Source organism: Saimiri boliviensis, chromosome 12, assembly GCF_048565385.1.
Source record: "Saimiri boliviensis isolate mSaiBol1 chromosome 12, mSaiBol1.pri, whole genome shotgun sequence".
NCBI classification, from domain to species: Eukaryota; Metazoa; Chordata; class Mammalia; order Primates; family Cebidae; genus Saimiri; species Saimiri boliviensis.
The window spans coordinates 70,290,772-70,304,302 of record NC_133460.1 but is presented as its reverse complement, the minus strand read 5'-3'; the positions used below and the strand labels follow the sequence as shown (position 1 = coordinate 70,304,302).

The 13,531-nt window shown below is 38.0% G+C and overlaps 2 protein-coding genes across 7 annotated transcripts in view; one reads left to right on the top strand and one right to left on the bottom strand.

Annotated features, from left to right (window-relative positions):
* LOC120362515 (uncharacterized) overlaps positions 1 to 13,531 on the bottom strand; it is an 83,916-nt gene that overhangs the window by 43,654 nt on the left and 26,731 nt on the right. The gene's annotated exons all lie outside the window — the stretch shown is intronic.
* PRKG1 (protein kinase cGMP-dependent 1) overlaps positions 1 to 13,531 on the top strand; it is a 1,343,496-nt gene that overhangs the window by 1,316,887 nt on the left and 13,078 nt on the right. The window lies entirely within an intron of this gene.

Here is a 13,531-nt window from a genome sequence, read left to right as displayed (position 1 = left end):
AGTCTCAGGAAAAAGAAAATAATCCACTTATAAGTAATATTTCCTGTAAATAATTTGATTTAGACTTACCTTCTTACCTTTCCAGGGCAAGGAAAGTTTGTCTAGATGGTGCTTGTTTGTTTGTTTTAATCATGCAAATTCATTGTGTCTTCATTTTCCATCTCATATTTAGATAACTAGCAAATAATTATCTTCTAATATAATTTATCCTATAAAATGTCTCAGGCCTGTAATACCAGCACTTTGGGAGGCCAAGGCGGGTAGATCACCTGAGGTCAGGAGTTTGAGGCCACCCTGACCAACAAGGTGAAACCCGTTTCTACTAAAACTACAAAAATTAGCAGGGCAAGGTGGCGCGCACCCATAGTCCCAACTACTCGGGAGACTGAGACAGGAGAATTGCTTGAACATAGGAGGCAGAGGTTGCAGTGAGCCAAGGTTGCACCAGTGCACTCCTGCCTGGGTGATGCAGCAGGACTCCGTCTCCAAAAAAAAAAAAAAAAAAATAGAAAGAAAACGGCTCAGGAGATCATTATCTACCCTGTGCTTTTTAAAAACATACTTTTATTTTCCTATGAATAATGTTTTGATTATTTTCTATGAGTGATTTATTGCTCATTCAAAAGTCATCTGTATTCCTCTGAACACTCATCTTTAGACATCTATATTTTTCTTATTTGTTTGAGTCCTGCCCCCCAGACTCTTCTTCATGGGGTAGCATCCTTCTGAAACTTAGCCGTAGGTAGTCCTGATATATATAATCATGCAATGTGTTTACATTTGTTACTTTGTAGATATCCCAGAAAAAACAAACGGTTTCTTATAAACTGTTGATTAAAATTGTCATTCCTAATGGCGTTCTTATGGTACCTTCATTTTTTTTTTTTTTTTTTTTTTTTTTTTGAGATGGAGTTTCGCTCTGTCATCAGGCTGGAGTGCAGTGGCACAATCTTGGCTCACTGCAAACTCCGCGTCCTGGGTTCTAGCAATTATTCTGCCTCAGCCTCCCGAGTAGCTGGGACCACAGGCATGTGCCACCATGCCCAGCCAATTGTTTTGTATTTTTAGTAGAGACAGGGTTTCACTGTGTTGGCCAGGATGGTCTCGATCTCTTGACCTCATGATCCTCCCGCCTCGGCCTCCCAAAGTGCTGGAATTACAGGCATGAGCCACTGCACCTGGCCAGTACCTTCATATTTTTGTACAACATGCCCTTTCACCTGTTAGTCCCATGGCCTTATTTATATATGTCAGATGAATTTCTTGTTACCATATTGTATCCTATAGCATCAGTATTTTATTTCATTTCTTAAATTTAAACTTTAAAAAGCATTAAAAAGGCCAGGTGCAGTGGCTCACGCCTGTAATCCCAGCACTTTGGGAGGCCAAGGCGGGTGGATCACGAGGTCAAGAGATCGAGACCATCCTGGTCAACAAGGTGAAACCCCGTCTCAACTAAAAATACAAAAAATTAGCTGGGCATGGTGGTGCGTGCCTGTAGTCCCAGCTACTCGGGAGGCTGAGGCAAGAGAACTGCTTGAACCCAGGAGGCGGAGGTTGTGGTGAGCCGAGATCGTGCCATTGCACTCCAGCCTGGGTAACGAGAGCGAAACTCTGTCTCAAAAAAAAAAAAAAAGCATAAAAAAGAATGTATCATGTTGGCATTAGGAGATAATGTTAACATCTGTACTAAGCTATTATGTCATAATGTATATATTATGTATTATTGCTAGTTAATATGTAAATACAGATTATATACAGGCATTGTGATAGAGGCTGGATATCCAGTGATAAACCAAACAGATGTGGTCTGTCTCCTAAGAATATATAGTTTGTTGAAGAAAGTTAGTATTTTAATGTGTGAGTTATTTTTGATATATATAATGTGTTTCTACTGTATTATATTTGACTTGATATTTCAATCCACTGATTTATTTGAAGTCTTCTACCTTTTTTCTAATTAGAATAGAAGAAGATTTACAGGTAGAATTAAACATGAAAGTAATAATAGGCCACAAAGAGAGGCAACCAACTATCCTCTTATAGCTTACTTATTTTATTTCACTTTTTTGTAAGTTATTGGGGTACAGGTGGTATTTGGTTACATAAGTAAGTTCTTTAATGGTGATTTGTGAGATTTTGGTTTACCTATCACCCAAGCAGTATACACTCCACCATATTTGTAGTCTTCTATCTCTCGGCCCCTCCCACTCTTGCTCTCAAGTCCCCAAACTCCATTGCATCACACTTAGGCCTTTGTGCCCTCATAGCTTAGCTCTCATATATCAGTGAGAACATACGATGTTTGGTTTTCCATTCCTGAGTTACTTCACTTAGAATAATAGTCTCCAATCTCATCTTGTTCCCTGCAAGTGCTGTTAATTCATTCCTTTTATGGCTCTGTAGCAGTCCATCATTCGCGTGTGTGTGTGTGCGCGCGCACACACACACACACACACACACAGTTTCTTTATCCTCTCGATGATTGATGGGCATTTGGGTTGGTTCCAGGATTTTGCAATTGTGAATAGTGAATTGTGCTGCCATAAACATGAGTGTTCATGTAACTTTTGTGAATAATGATTTCTTTTCCTCTAGGTAGGTACCCATAGTGAGATTCCTGGATCAAATGGTAGTTCTACTTTTATTTATTTAAGGAATCTCTACACTGTTTTCCGTAGCAACTATAGTAGTTTACATTCCCTCCAGCAGTGCAGAAGTGCGCTCTGTTCACTGCATCCACCACAGCATCTACTGTTTTGTTTTGTTTTTTTAATTTTTTTTTTTTTGATTCTGCCTATTCTTGCAGGAGTGAGGTGGTAGTACCTTGTGCTTTTGATTTGCATTTCTCTGATCGTTAGTGATGTTCAGCATGTTTTCATACATTTCTTGGCCATTTGTATATCTTCTTTTGAGAATTGTCTATTTCATGTCCTTAGCCCACTGGGATTATTTGTTTTTTTCTTACTGATTTGTTTGAGTTTGTTGTAGATTTTGGATATTAGTCCTTTGTCAGATGTATAGATTGTGAAGATTTTCTCCCACTCTGTGCGTTGTCTGTTTACTCTGCTGACTGTTTCTTTTGTTGTACTAAAACTCTTTGGTTTAGTTAGGTCCCAGTTATTTATGTTTGTTTTTATTGCATTTGCTTTTGGGTTTTTAGTCATGAAATCCTTGCCTAAGCCAATGTCTAGTAGGGTTTTTCCAATGCCATCTTCCAGAATGTTTATAGTTTCAAGTCTTAGGTTTAAGTCCTTAATCCATCTTGAGTTGATTTTTGTCTAAGGTGAGAGATGAGGATCTAGTTTCATTCTCCTACATGTGAACAGCCAATTATCCCAGCACCATTTGTTGAAAAGAGTGTCCTTTCCCCACTTTGTTTTTGTCTGCTTTGTCAAGGATCAGTTGGCTGTAAATATTTGGGTTCATTTCTGGACTCTCTATTTTGTTCCATTGGTCTAGGTGCCTATTTTTGTACCAGCACTATGCTGTTTGTTGATTATGGCCTTATAGTATAGTTTGAAATCAGGTAGTGTGATGTCTCCAAATTTGTTCTTTTTGCTTTATCTTGCTTTGGCTATGCAGGCTCTTTTTTGGTTCCATATGAATCTTATAAATGTTTTTTTCTGATTCTGTGAAGAATGATGGTAGTATTTTGATGGAGATTGCATTGAACTGAATTTGTAGATTGATTTTGGCAATACGTTCATTTTTACAATATTGATTCTACCCATCCATGAGCGTGGGATATTGGTGTCACTTGTTTGTGTCATCTGTAATTTCTTTCAGCAGCATTTTGTAGTTTTCCTTGTAGAGGTCTTTCAACTCTTTGCTTAGGTATATTCCTAAGTTGATTTTTTGTTTTGTTTTTGGTTTTGTTTTGCAGCTATTGTAAAAAAAAAAAATAGTTGAGTTCTTGATTTGATTCTCCTCTTGGTCACTATTGGTGTATAGAAGAGCTACTGATTTGTGTTCATTAATTTTGTATCTAGCAACGTTGCTGAATTCTTTGATCAGTTCTACGAGCTTTCTGGAGGAGTCCTTAGGGTTTTCAAGGTAAACTATCATTTTCTCAGCAAACAGTGACAGTGTGACTTCCTCTTTACGAATTTGGATGCCCTTTATTTCTTTCTCTTATCTGATTGCTCTTGCTAGGACTTCCAGTACTATGTTGAAGAGAAGTGGTGACAATGAGCATCCTTGTCTTATTCCAGTTCTCAGCGGGAAAGCTTTCAACTTTTTCCCATTCAGTATGCTGGCTGTGGGTTTGTCATAGGTGGCTTTTATTACATTAAGTTATATTCCTTGTATGCCGATTTTGCTGAAAGTTTTAATCATAAAGGGATGCTGACCTATGCAACAATCTTGCATGTTCTTCACATGTACCCCAAAACCTAAAATGCAATTTAAAAAAAAGGGATGCTGAATTTTGTTGAATTCTTTTTCTGCCACTATTGAAATGAACATGTGATTTTTGTTTCTAATCCTGTTTATGTGGTGTAACAGATTTATTGACTTGTATCTGTTAAACCATCCCTGCATCCCTGGTATGAAACCCACTTGATCATGGTGGATCATTTTTTTGATATGTTGTTGGATTCAGTTAGCAAGTATTTTGTTAAGTATTTCAGCATCTTTGTTCATCAAGGATATTGGTCTGTAGTTTTCTTTTTTGTTTATGTCTTTTCCTGGTTTTGGTATTATGGTGACACTGGCTTCATAGAATGAATTACGGAGGGCTCCTTCTTTATCTTGTGGGACAGTGTCAAAAGGATTGGTACAAATTCTTCCTTGAATGTTTGATAGAATTCTGCCATGAACCCGTCTGGTCCTGGACTTTTTTTGTTGGTAATTTTTAAATTACCACTTCAATCTCACTGCTTGTTATTGGTCTGTTTAGGGTATGTCATTCTTCCTCATTTAAGCTAGGAGGGTTGTATTTTTTCGGGAATTTATCCATCTCTTCTGAGTTTTCTAGATTATCTGCATAAAGCTGTCTATAGTAGCCCTGAATGATCTTTTGTATTTCACTGGTGTCTGTTGTAATATCTCCTGTTTTGTTTCTTAGTGAGTTTATTTGGATTTTCTCTCTCCTTTTCTTGTTTAATCTTGCCAATGGTCTATCAATTTTATTAATCATTTCAAAGAACCAGCTTTTTGTTTCATTTATATATATTTTGTTTCAATTTCATTTAGTTCTGCTCTGATCTTGGTTATTTTCTTTCTTCTTCTGGGTTTGGGTTTCATTTGTTCTTGTTTCTCTAGTTCCTTGAGGCATGACCTTAGAGTGTCAGTTTGTGCTCTTTCAGCCTTTTTGATGTAGGCATTTAGGGCTATGAACTTTCCCCTTAGAACCACCTTTGCTGTATCCCAGAGGTTTTGATAGGTTGTGTCATTGTTGTCGTCCAGTTCAAAGAATTTTTAAATTTCCATCTTGATTTCATTTGTGACACAATGCTCATTCAAAAGTGTCTATTTAATTTCCATGTACTTTCATGGTTTTGAAGGTTACTTTTGAAGTTGATTTCCAGTTTTATTCCACTGCAGTCTGAGATAGAGCTTGATATAGTTTCAATTTTCTTAAATTTATTGAGGTTGGTTTTATGATCTATCATATGGTCTATCTTGGAGAAAGTTCCATGCACTGTTGAATACAACATGTATTCTGCAGTTGTTGTATGAAATGTTCTGTATATTTCTGTCATCATTTCCCAGCGAAGCTGGGGAAGTTTTCCTTGATTATTCCACCAAATGTATTTTCTAAGCTTTTAGAATTCTCTTCTTCCACAGGAAAACTGATTATTCTTAGGTTTGGTCATTTAATATAATTCCAGACTTCTTGGAGGCTTTGTTCATGTTGCTTATTCTTTTTTCTTTGCCTTTGTTGGATCGGATTAATTCGAAGACCTTGTCTCTGAGCTCTGAATTTCTTTATTCTACTTGTTCAATTCTATAACTGAGACTTTTCAGTGCATTTTGCATTTCTAAAAGTGTGTCCAAAGTTTCCTGAATTTTTAATTTTTTTTCTTTAAGCTATCTGTTTCCTTGAATATTTCTCACTTCACTTCTTGTATCATATTTTGGATTTCCTTGCTCTGGGCTTTGCCTTTCTCTGGTCCCTTCCTGATTAGCTTAATAACTATCCTCCTGAATTCTTTTTCAGATATATCAGGGATTTCTTCTTGGTTTGGATCCATTGCTTGTGAACTACTATGATTTTGGGGGGATGTTGAAGAGCTTTGTTTTGTCATATGACCAGAGTTGGTTTTCCAGTTCCTTCCCATTTGGGTAGGCTCTGTCATAGGAAAGGTCTAGGGCTGAAGGTTGTTGTTCAGATTCTTTTGTCCCACAGGGTGTTCCCTTGATGTAGTACTCTCCCCTTTTTCCTATGGATGTGGCTTCTTTTGAGCCAAACTGCAGTGATTGTTGTCTGTCTTCTGGGTCTAGCCATCCAGCAAGTCTACCTGGCTCTGGGCTGGTACTTGGGGTTGTCTGCACAGAGTCCCGTGATGTGAACCATCTATGGGTCTCTGAGTCTTGGATACCAGTGCTGTTCTGGTAGAGGTGGCAGGGCGTACAATGAACCCTGTGAAGGTTCTTAGCTTTGGTGGTTTAATATTCTATTTATGTGCCAGTTGGCCTTCTTCTAGGAGGTAGCACATTCCAGAGAGCATCAGCTGTGGTAAAATGGGGAGGAACTGGTGGTGCGCAAGGCCCTAGAACTCCCAGTGTATATGCCCTTTGCCTTCCACTACCAGCGTGGATAGGGAGGGAGCATCAGTTGGGGACAGGGCTAGGAATGGCTGAGCTCAGACTCTCCTTGGGCAGGTCTTGCTGGGGCTGCTCTGGGGTATGGAGGTAGGAGTTCCAGGTCACTGGAGTTGTGTACCTAAAAGGATTATGGCTACCTCTGCTGAGTCATGCAGGTCCTCAGGAAAGTGGAGGAAAACTGACAGTCACAGGCCTTACCCAGCTCCCATGCAAATTGAAAGGCCAGTCTCACTCCCACTGTGCCACCCCCAATGGCCCCCAGACCATTTCCAGGTGGAGAGTGATAGGGGCTTAAAAATCTGGCCCAGGCTATCTGCCACTAGTTTCAAAAGAAAAGGGCTTGGTTCTTACCCAGCTTGTGAAGTCTGCACAGCAGATTTGCACCATTCCCTTGAGTTCTGGACAGGAGGCTTCTCACCCAGTTCTAACTGTTATAAAGTTCAGCTAGAGATTTGCTTCTCCCTGTGTAGTTTTACCCCCTGCTTCTCTCCCGTTGGGTCTCTGTGGTGCCAGGCACAAATAGCCTGGTAGTGGACCCAGCAAGATCTTAAGTCCTTTCTGCTGCTTCCTCTACCCCTGTGTTTCACTTGGCTCTCCAAACTGACTCAGCTCCAGGTAAAGTCAGACACTTCTCCTGCAAATATTCAGCTTCTGTAGCAGGGGTGTGTGTTCAGCAGAGGAGAGTCTCCCTTTCCCAATTCTGCAATTGAGGCACTAACAGTTCTGGCAGGTGTGTGTGGGCAGGGGAGGTTCCTGGGTCCTGCAGGAGTAGTCTGCCTCCTTCAGAGTGTCCGTGGTCCTCTTGGGATTGCTGGTTTGTTCTTGCAGTTCGTCTGAAGCTAAAATTCACAATGCAAACCACCCCCCAACTACTCTATCCATAACTAGTCCTGCCTCCCATCTGCCCTGATCTCTCTAATACCCTCTCATAGCTTTTAAATCTTTTAACAACATCCTTAACCAGAACAACAATAACAATAATAAAACTCAACCTAAAGTCCACTCATGAGGCATCAGACATGCACAGGCATTAATTTTCAACTTACTTTTGAAAGTACTATCTCATAATTTACCTTATTTCACATTTTGTTTGTATTGCCAGCCAAGACTTCTGAGTAAGACATGTCTTGATGACTCAGGGTAGCCAACATTTGCTATTAAGAAGCAGCTTACTTTGGGAGGAGTAAAGGGACGGAAAATATCAATGGATTTCTCTACTTCCACTGGGTTGCCTTTTGATCCTTACATTGTTCCTCCCTTTTATCACACTTGGATTTGAGGTACACAATTCCTAAGCCCCCTAATATACTTAATACTCCATGAAGAGTTATGACCTAGAGAAGTAGTGGCTATCTGCTTTTTCCTAAAATTTCAGATGTAATGGATTAACTATTATATGTAAAATCATCTCAGAATGATTATCCCTGGCCAACTTTCTTTCTTGTTTAGTCATGTAGACTTACTGTTTTTATTCTAAGTGATTTTTCTTTTTACTTCTCAAAAAATTACCAGGAAAAAAACCCATCATTTTAGACATTTAGGCTCCAATTAATTGCGACTGACCAGCTTTCTGTTTGTTTAAATTGGGGCTTAAAATCTTAAAGATTAATTGTTAGAAATAAATGAAATTGTGCCAAGGGAAAGATTATATACTGTTATGCTATTAGTCACAGTGTATATGAAAGTATCTGTGGTGAAAAACCCTGTCAATGTATTCAGTTTTCCTCTTGTTTCAGAGGACAGAAGCAATAATGGAAAAGCTATTCTGAAAGTATACAAGAAATTTATTTAGGCTGATCTGAAGAAAGGCTTCCATGACCTTATTCATTACTGACATGGAAATACCTCTGAGACTCAGAGATTTAGCACGGGCAGTCTCTGATGGCAACCCAGACATCCTCCTCCTCTCACCTCATAGCTGAGATGACCATTCCCTGCTTCTTATTCTCTTACTTCTTATCAGCATAGAAAAGAATCCCAGAGGCTGAGTGCAGAGGCTCACGCCTGTAATCCTAGCATTTTGGGAGGCTGAGGCAGGTGAATCACCTGAAAAGAGACCAGCCTGGCTGATATGGTGAAACCCCATCTCTACTAAAAATACAAGAAAAAAAAAAATTAGCTGAGCATGGTGGTGGGCACCTGTAATCCCAGCTATTCATGAGGCTGAGGCAGGAGAATTGCTTGAATCTGGGAGACAGAGGTTGCAGTGAGCCAAGATTGTGTCACTGAACTCTAGCCTGAGCAACAAAGGTGAAACTCTTATTTAAAAAAATAATAATAATAACATATGTATGTTAATTTTCCTTACTGAATATCTTAAATAATTACTTCTGAAGCCATAATTTTCAAATCTCATGCATCTCACTTTCTGATCATGTTATACCACATGTAGTTATAAACTCACAAATGTTGCATTATTTTAATGTTCAGTCTCCTTGATTCTGGCTGTTTTGTGGAAAGTGGTAATTACTTAAATTCTATCTTAGATGCCCTAGTAGTTGGCACAGATTGAATGTATTTCACAGAAAATAAGTTTTTGTAATAATTTAGTTTCCCTAAATTTACAGTTGGCAATAAACCTGTACAAATTGCAACATACTTCAGGTTCATACACTCACTGATTGTTGTTACTCGTCAATGAAAAAGGTGAAAGATACTTTGCTCTTATTACATTCTGATATCCAGTATCTCAATTTATGACAAATTGACTAAGCATTGTGATTAAATTTTGAGTCTATCAATATATATAAATAACCTTCTATTTCTCTAAAATTATCTACTGCCATCTAGCTTAGAACAACCATCCATCCCCAAAGAGAGTATAAGGACCTATGTCTTACTTGTCTTAATTGAAATGACACAGCTGTCAAGGCATAATTTATTATTTCAAAGAGCTATAAAAGGCAAGTGATTTATTTCTTTAAGCTACTGTCTAAACTATTATTGATGAAACAAGGTTTCACTTGTTTTAAATCAAATTTACATTGTCATTTCCAATTCTAATAGTAATTTTTCATTGTGAGTAACATCAGTATTATGCTTTGTGACTGCTTTCAAGATGTTGTATTTTTAAAATCCACAAGTTATCTACATCAAACATTTAGTGATGGGAGAGTGTGGTGCTGGTAAACATTTTGTGTGCATGTATTGTATAGATTTATCAAGGTTTGAGACAAGGTGTCCATTTAATTTTCAAAATCAGTTACAAATGTATTTATATGTGAAAGATACTCAATATAGATGTGTTGAAGGAATGGAAACTAGATTTCTAAACCCTCCACCTTCCAAAATGGCTCAAGACCAGAGAAAACTGGAAACAAATAGAGTTTTCAAGAACTGAAGACCCAAAGATGTACAATTTGTGGTCTAAGGTTTACTTCCTGGTAAAAAAGGGAGGGCTTTGATTGGCAGGCAATTAAAGGGTAATTTTGGCCCATGTGAGAAGCATGGGGGAAGTGAAAAGAACAGAGATTAGCAGAGGATTCTTCAGAGTTAATGTGTGGCAGTCAGCCTTGGCAGTCAGAAGCACTTCAATAACAGAGATGATTGGTGTTGCAAACCCCCCACCTCCACCCTGAAAATACTTTATAGCTGTTCTATACTATGTTAGTTAATTTTCCTATATCAAGACACAATAGGTAAAAAAGAGTTTTCTGGTACTGAATCAAAATGGCCATTATTACATTTAGTAAGCCCAAGTTGTGTACCAGACACTTATTTTAAATACATGCATTATTAATTCTTTGGATCTTCACAACAATCCAATGAGATAGTTACTGCTATTAGCCCCATTTTGCACATGAGAACACAGATATCCAGAGATGTATAGTTAGTTGCTCAAGAACAAATAGTAAATGGAGTCTGGAGTTAAGCCCAGGATTCTTATTTCAGGCACCATATTCTAACATATAGCCTCCTCTCATGAACTTCAGTTTGTATTATCATTTTTTTCCATCTTTCTGCTAATGACCAGCTTATTCACAATATAAATATAATATTCAGCAGAGATTTCATGAAAAATTGAGCTCTCACATAAGCATTTACTCTCATTACAACATTTCAGTGCATTTGTCCATTTGGTTCCATTACCAATTGACTATTAAGGAAGCAGAGATATGCTGCCCAGAGTCACAACTGTAGAAATAATCTCCTCTTCTACTAATCATAATCAAGAATTTGCAAGCTTTCAGAAAGGCCCACTCAAATCACATTTAGGCAGTCCTGATGTAAAGAGAGTGAGCAGGCAACCTAGAGAATAGGATAAAATTTTTGCATTCTATCCATCTCTCAAAGGGCTAATATCCAGAATCTACAAGGAACTTAAACAAAATTACAAGCAAAAAACAAACAACCCAATCAAAAAGTGGGTGAAGGATATGAACAGATACTTTTCAAAAGAAGACATTTATGCAGCCAACAAACATGAAAAGAAGCTCATCATCACTGGTCATTAGAAAAATGCAAATCAAAACCACAATGAGATACCATCTCATGCTGGTCAGAATAGCGATATTAAAAAGTCAGGAAACAACAGATGATGGAGAGGATGTGGAGAAATAGGACCGGTTTTACACTGTTGGTGGGAGTGTAAATTAGTTCAACCATTGTGGAAGACAGTGTGGCAATTCCTCAAAGATCTAGAACCAGATATACCATTTGACCCAGCAATCCCATTACTGGGTATATACCCAAAGGATTATAAATCATTCTACTGTAAAGACACATGGACACATATATTTATTGCAGCACCATTCACAGTAGCAAAAACTTAGAACCAACCCAAATGCCCATCAATGATAGAGTGGATAATGAAAATGTGCCACATATACACCATGGAATACTATCTAGCCATAAAAAAGAATGAGTTCATGTTCTTTGCAGGGACATGGATGAAGCTGGAAACCATCATTCTCAGCAAACTGACACAGGAACAGAAAACCAAACACTGCATGTTCTTACTCATAAGTGGGAGTTGAACAATGAGAACACATGGGCACAGGGAGGGGAACATCACACACTGGGGCCATTGCAGGGCAGGGGGCAATGGGAGGGATAACATTAGGAGAAATACGTAATGTAGATGACAGGTTGATGGGTGCAGCAAACCATCATGGCACATGTATACCTATGTTACAACCTGCACGTTCTGTACATTTATCCCAGGATGTAAAGCATAATTTTTTTAAAAAAGAAGTAATCATCTTGTGGATTAAAACAGATGATGCAGGACAGGCTAGCCCCAAAATTGAGGCTTAGCCCAGGAGGGTTCGTGATTTAATCCAGGAAAGAATCAAAGCAACCTGGTGGTGTTAAGCAGCAACTTTTGTTGAAGCAGCAGTGTACAGCAGCAGCAGAGGTATTGCTCCTTGTGGAGCAGGACTGTCCTATAGGCAGTGTGCCCAGAGTAGCAGCTCAGAGGCAGTTTTATACCCATATTTATGCATAATTTTAGTTGTATGCAAATTAGGGGTGGTTTATGCAGAATTTCTAGAATGAAGGTGGTAACTTCTGGGTTGTCGAGTTGTTGCCATGGAAAGGGGTGATAATGTCTGGGTGTTTCCAAGGCAATGGTAAACTGACATGGCACACCAGTGGGCATGTCTTATAGGGTGGTACTTCTGCCCAGGACATATTTTAGCTAGTCCTTAATTCGGTCTGATGTCCAAGCCCTGCCTCTAGAGTTGTGTTTTACCTCCTACCTCACAGACATAAAGAAGTAATCAATTTGCTGATTAAAGCAAGACATATAGTATGAAATAAGACCATTTCCTGTACTCTTTCATTTTGTTTTGTTTTGTTTTGCTTTGCAATGCCCTCCATTGAGGAGTGATTGAATTCACATATAGCAATGTCACTAAACTTATGTAGTAATTATATATATATATATATATATATATATATACAGATGCTTACTATTTATGGTAAATAATCTCTTCAAGTGAAAAAAATCATGCTTCTCTGGACAGGTAAACATACTTAATTAAGGGCAAAGAAGGAAGGACTTTCAAGGCCATATTGTAATTCCTTTCCAGATACATATGATTATAGAATTTTAGCTCAGTGAAGGATATCTTCAAGTCAGAGGAAGATTGTAGGATGAAGTTTATCATTCATTTTCTCATATGAATGCAGTTCTCAAACTTTCTCTTGTGCTCATAAATTCACAAGTTTTCCATTCAGATGTTATTCAAGAAAGATTCAAGAATCATAGTAATTACAGTTAAGATTCTAGAATCTAGAGGAATAGATATCATTATGCCTAGAATTAATTATGTTTCAGAAGAATTATATTTTTCTTAGGAAAAGCTGATTATTTCAGTGAAAACTCAAGTGATATTATTAATTAAAATGAAGACATTCTCTTTCCGGAAAATACTACTTATTTCTGAAAGGTAGCCTGAAAAGTGGTTGCTGTAGCCTTGGATTCACTTATGAATTTTGTAAAAATGTAACTGTATTCCACTGCCCGGTTTGTTAAACTTTACACCACAATTCTGACAAAAAAAAAAAAAAAAGTGTCACCAAAATGCAAACAGGCATTAGAGACTTACGAAAGCAAGCTCTGGGGCTATCATTTGTTGCACAGTGTCTAATAATAAAATCACTTGTGTGCTTGTCACTCATGTTACATCTCAACCACTTGAGCTGATGTTCACACTAATAATTTTCAAATTATGAAATAAAATTACTAAATTGTGCTTACTACATGGGAAAGAAAAAAACATGGTTTATTTTTTTAAGAAGTTCCATAAAGGCTGGG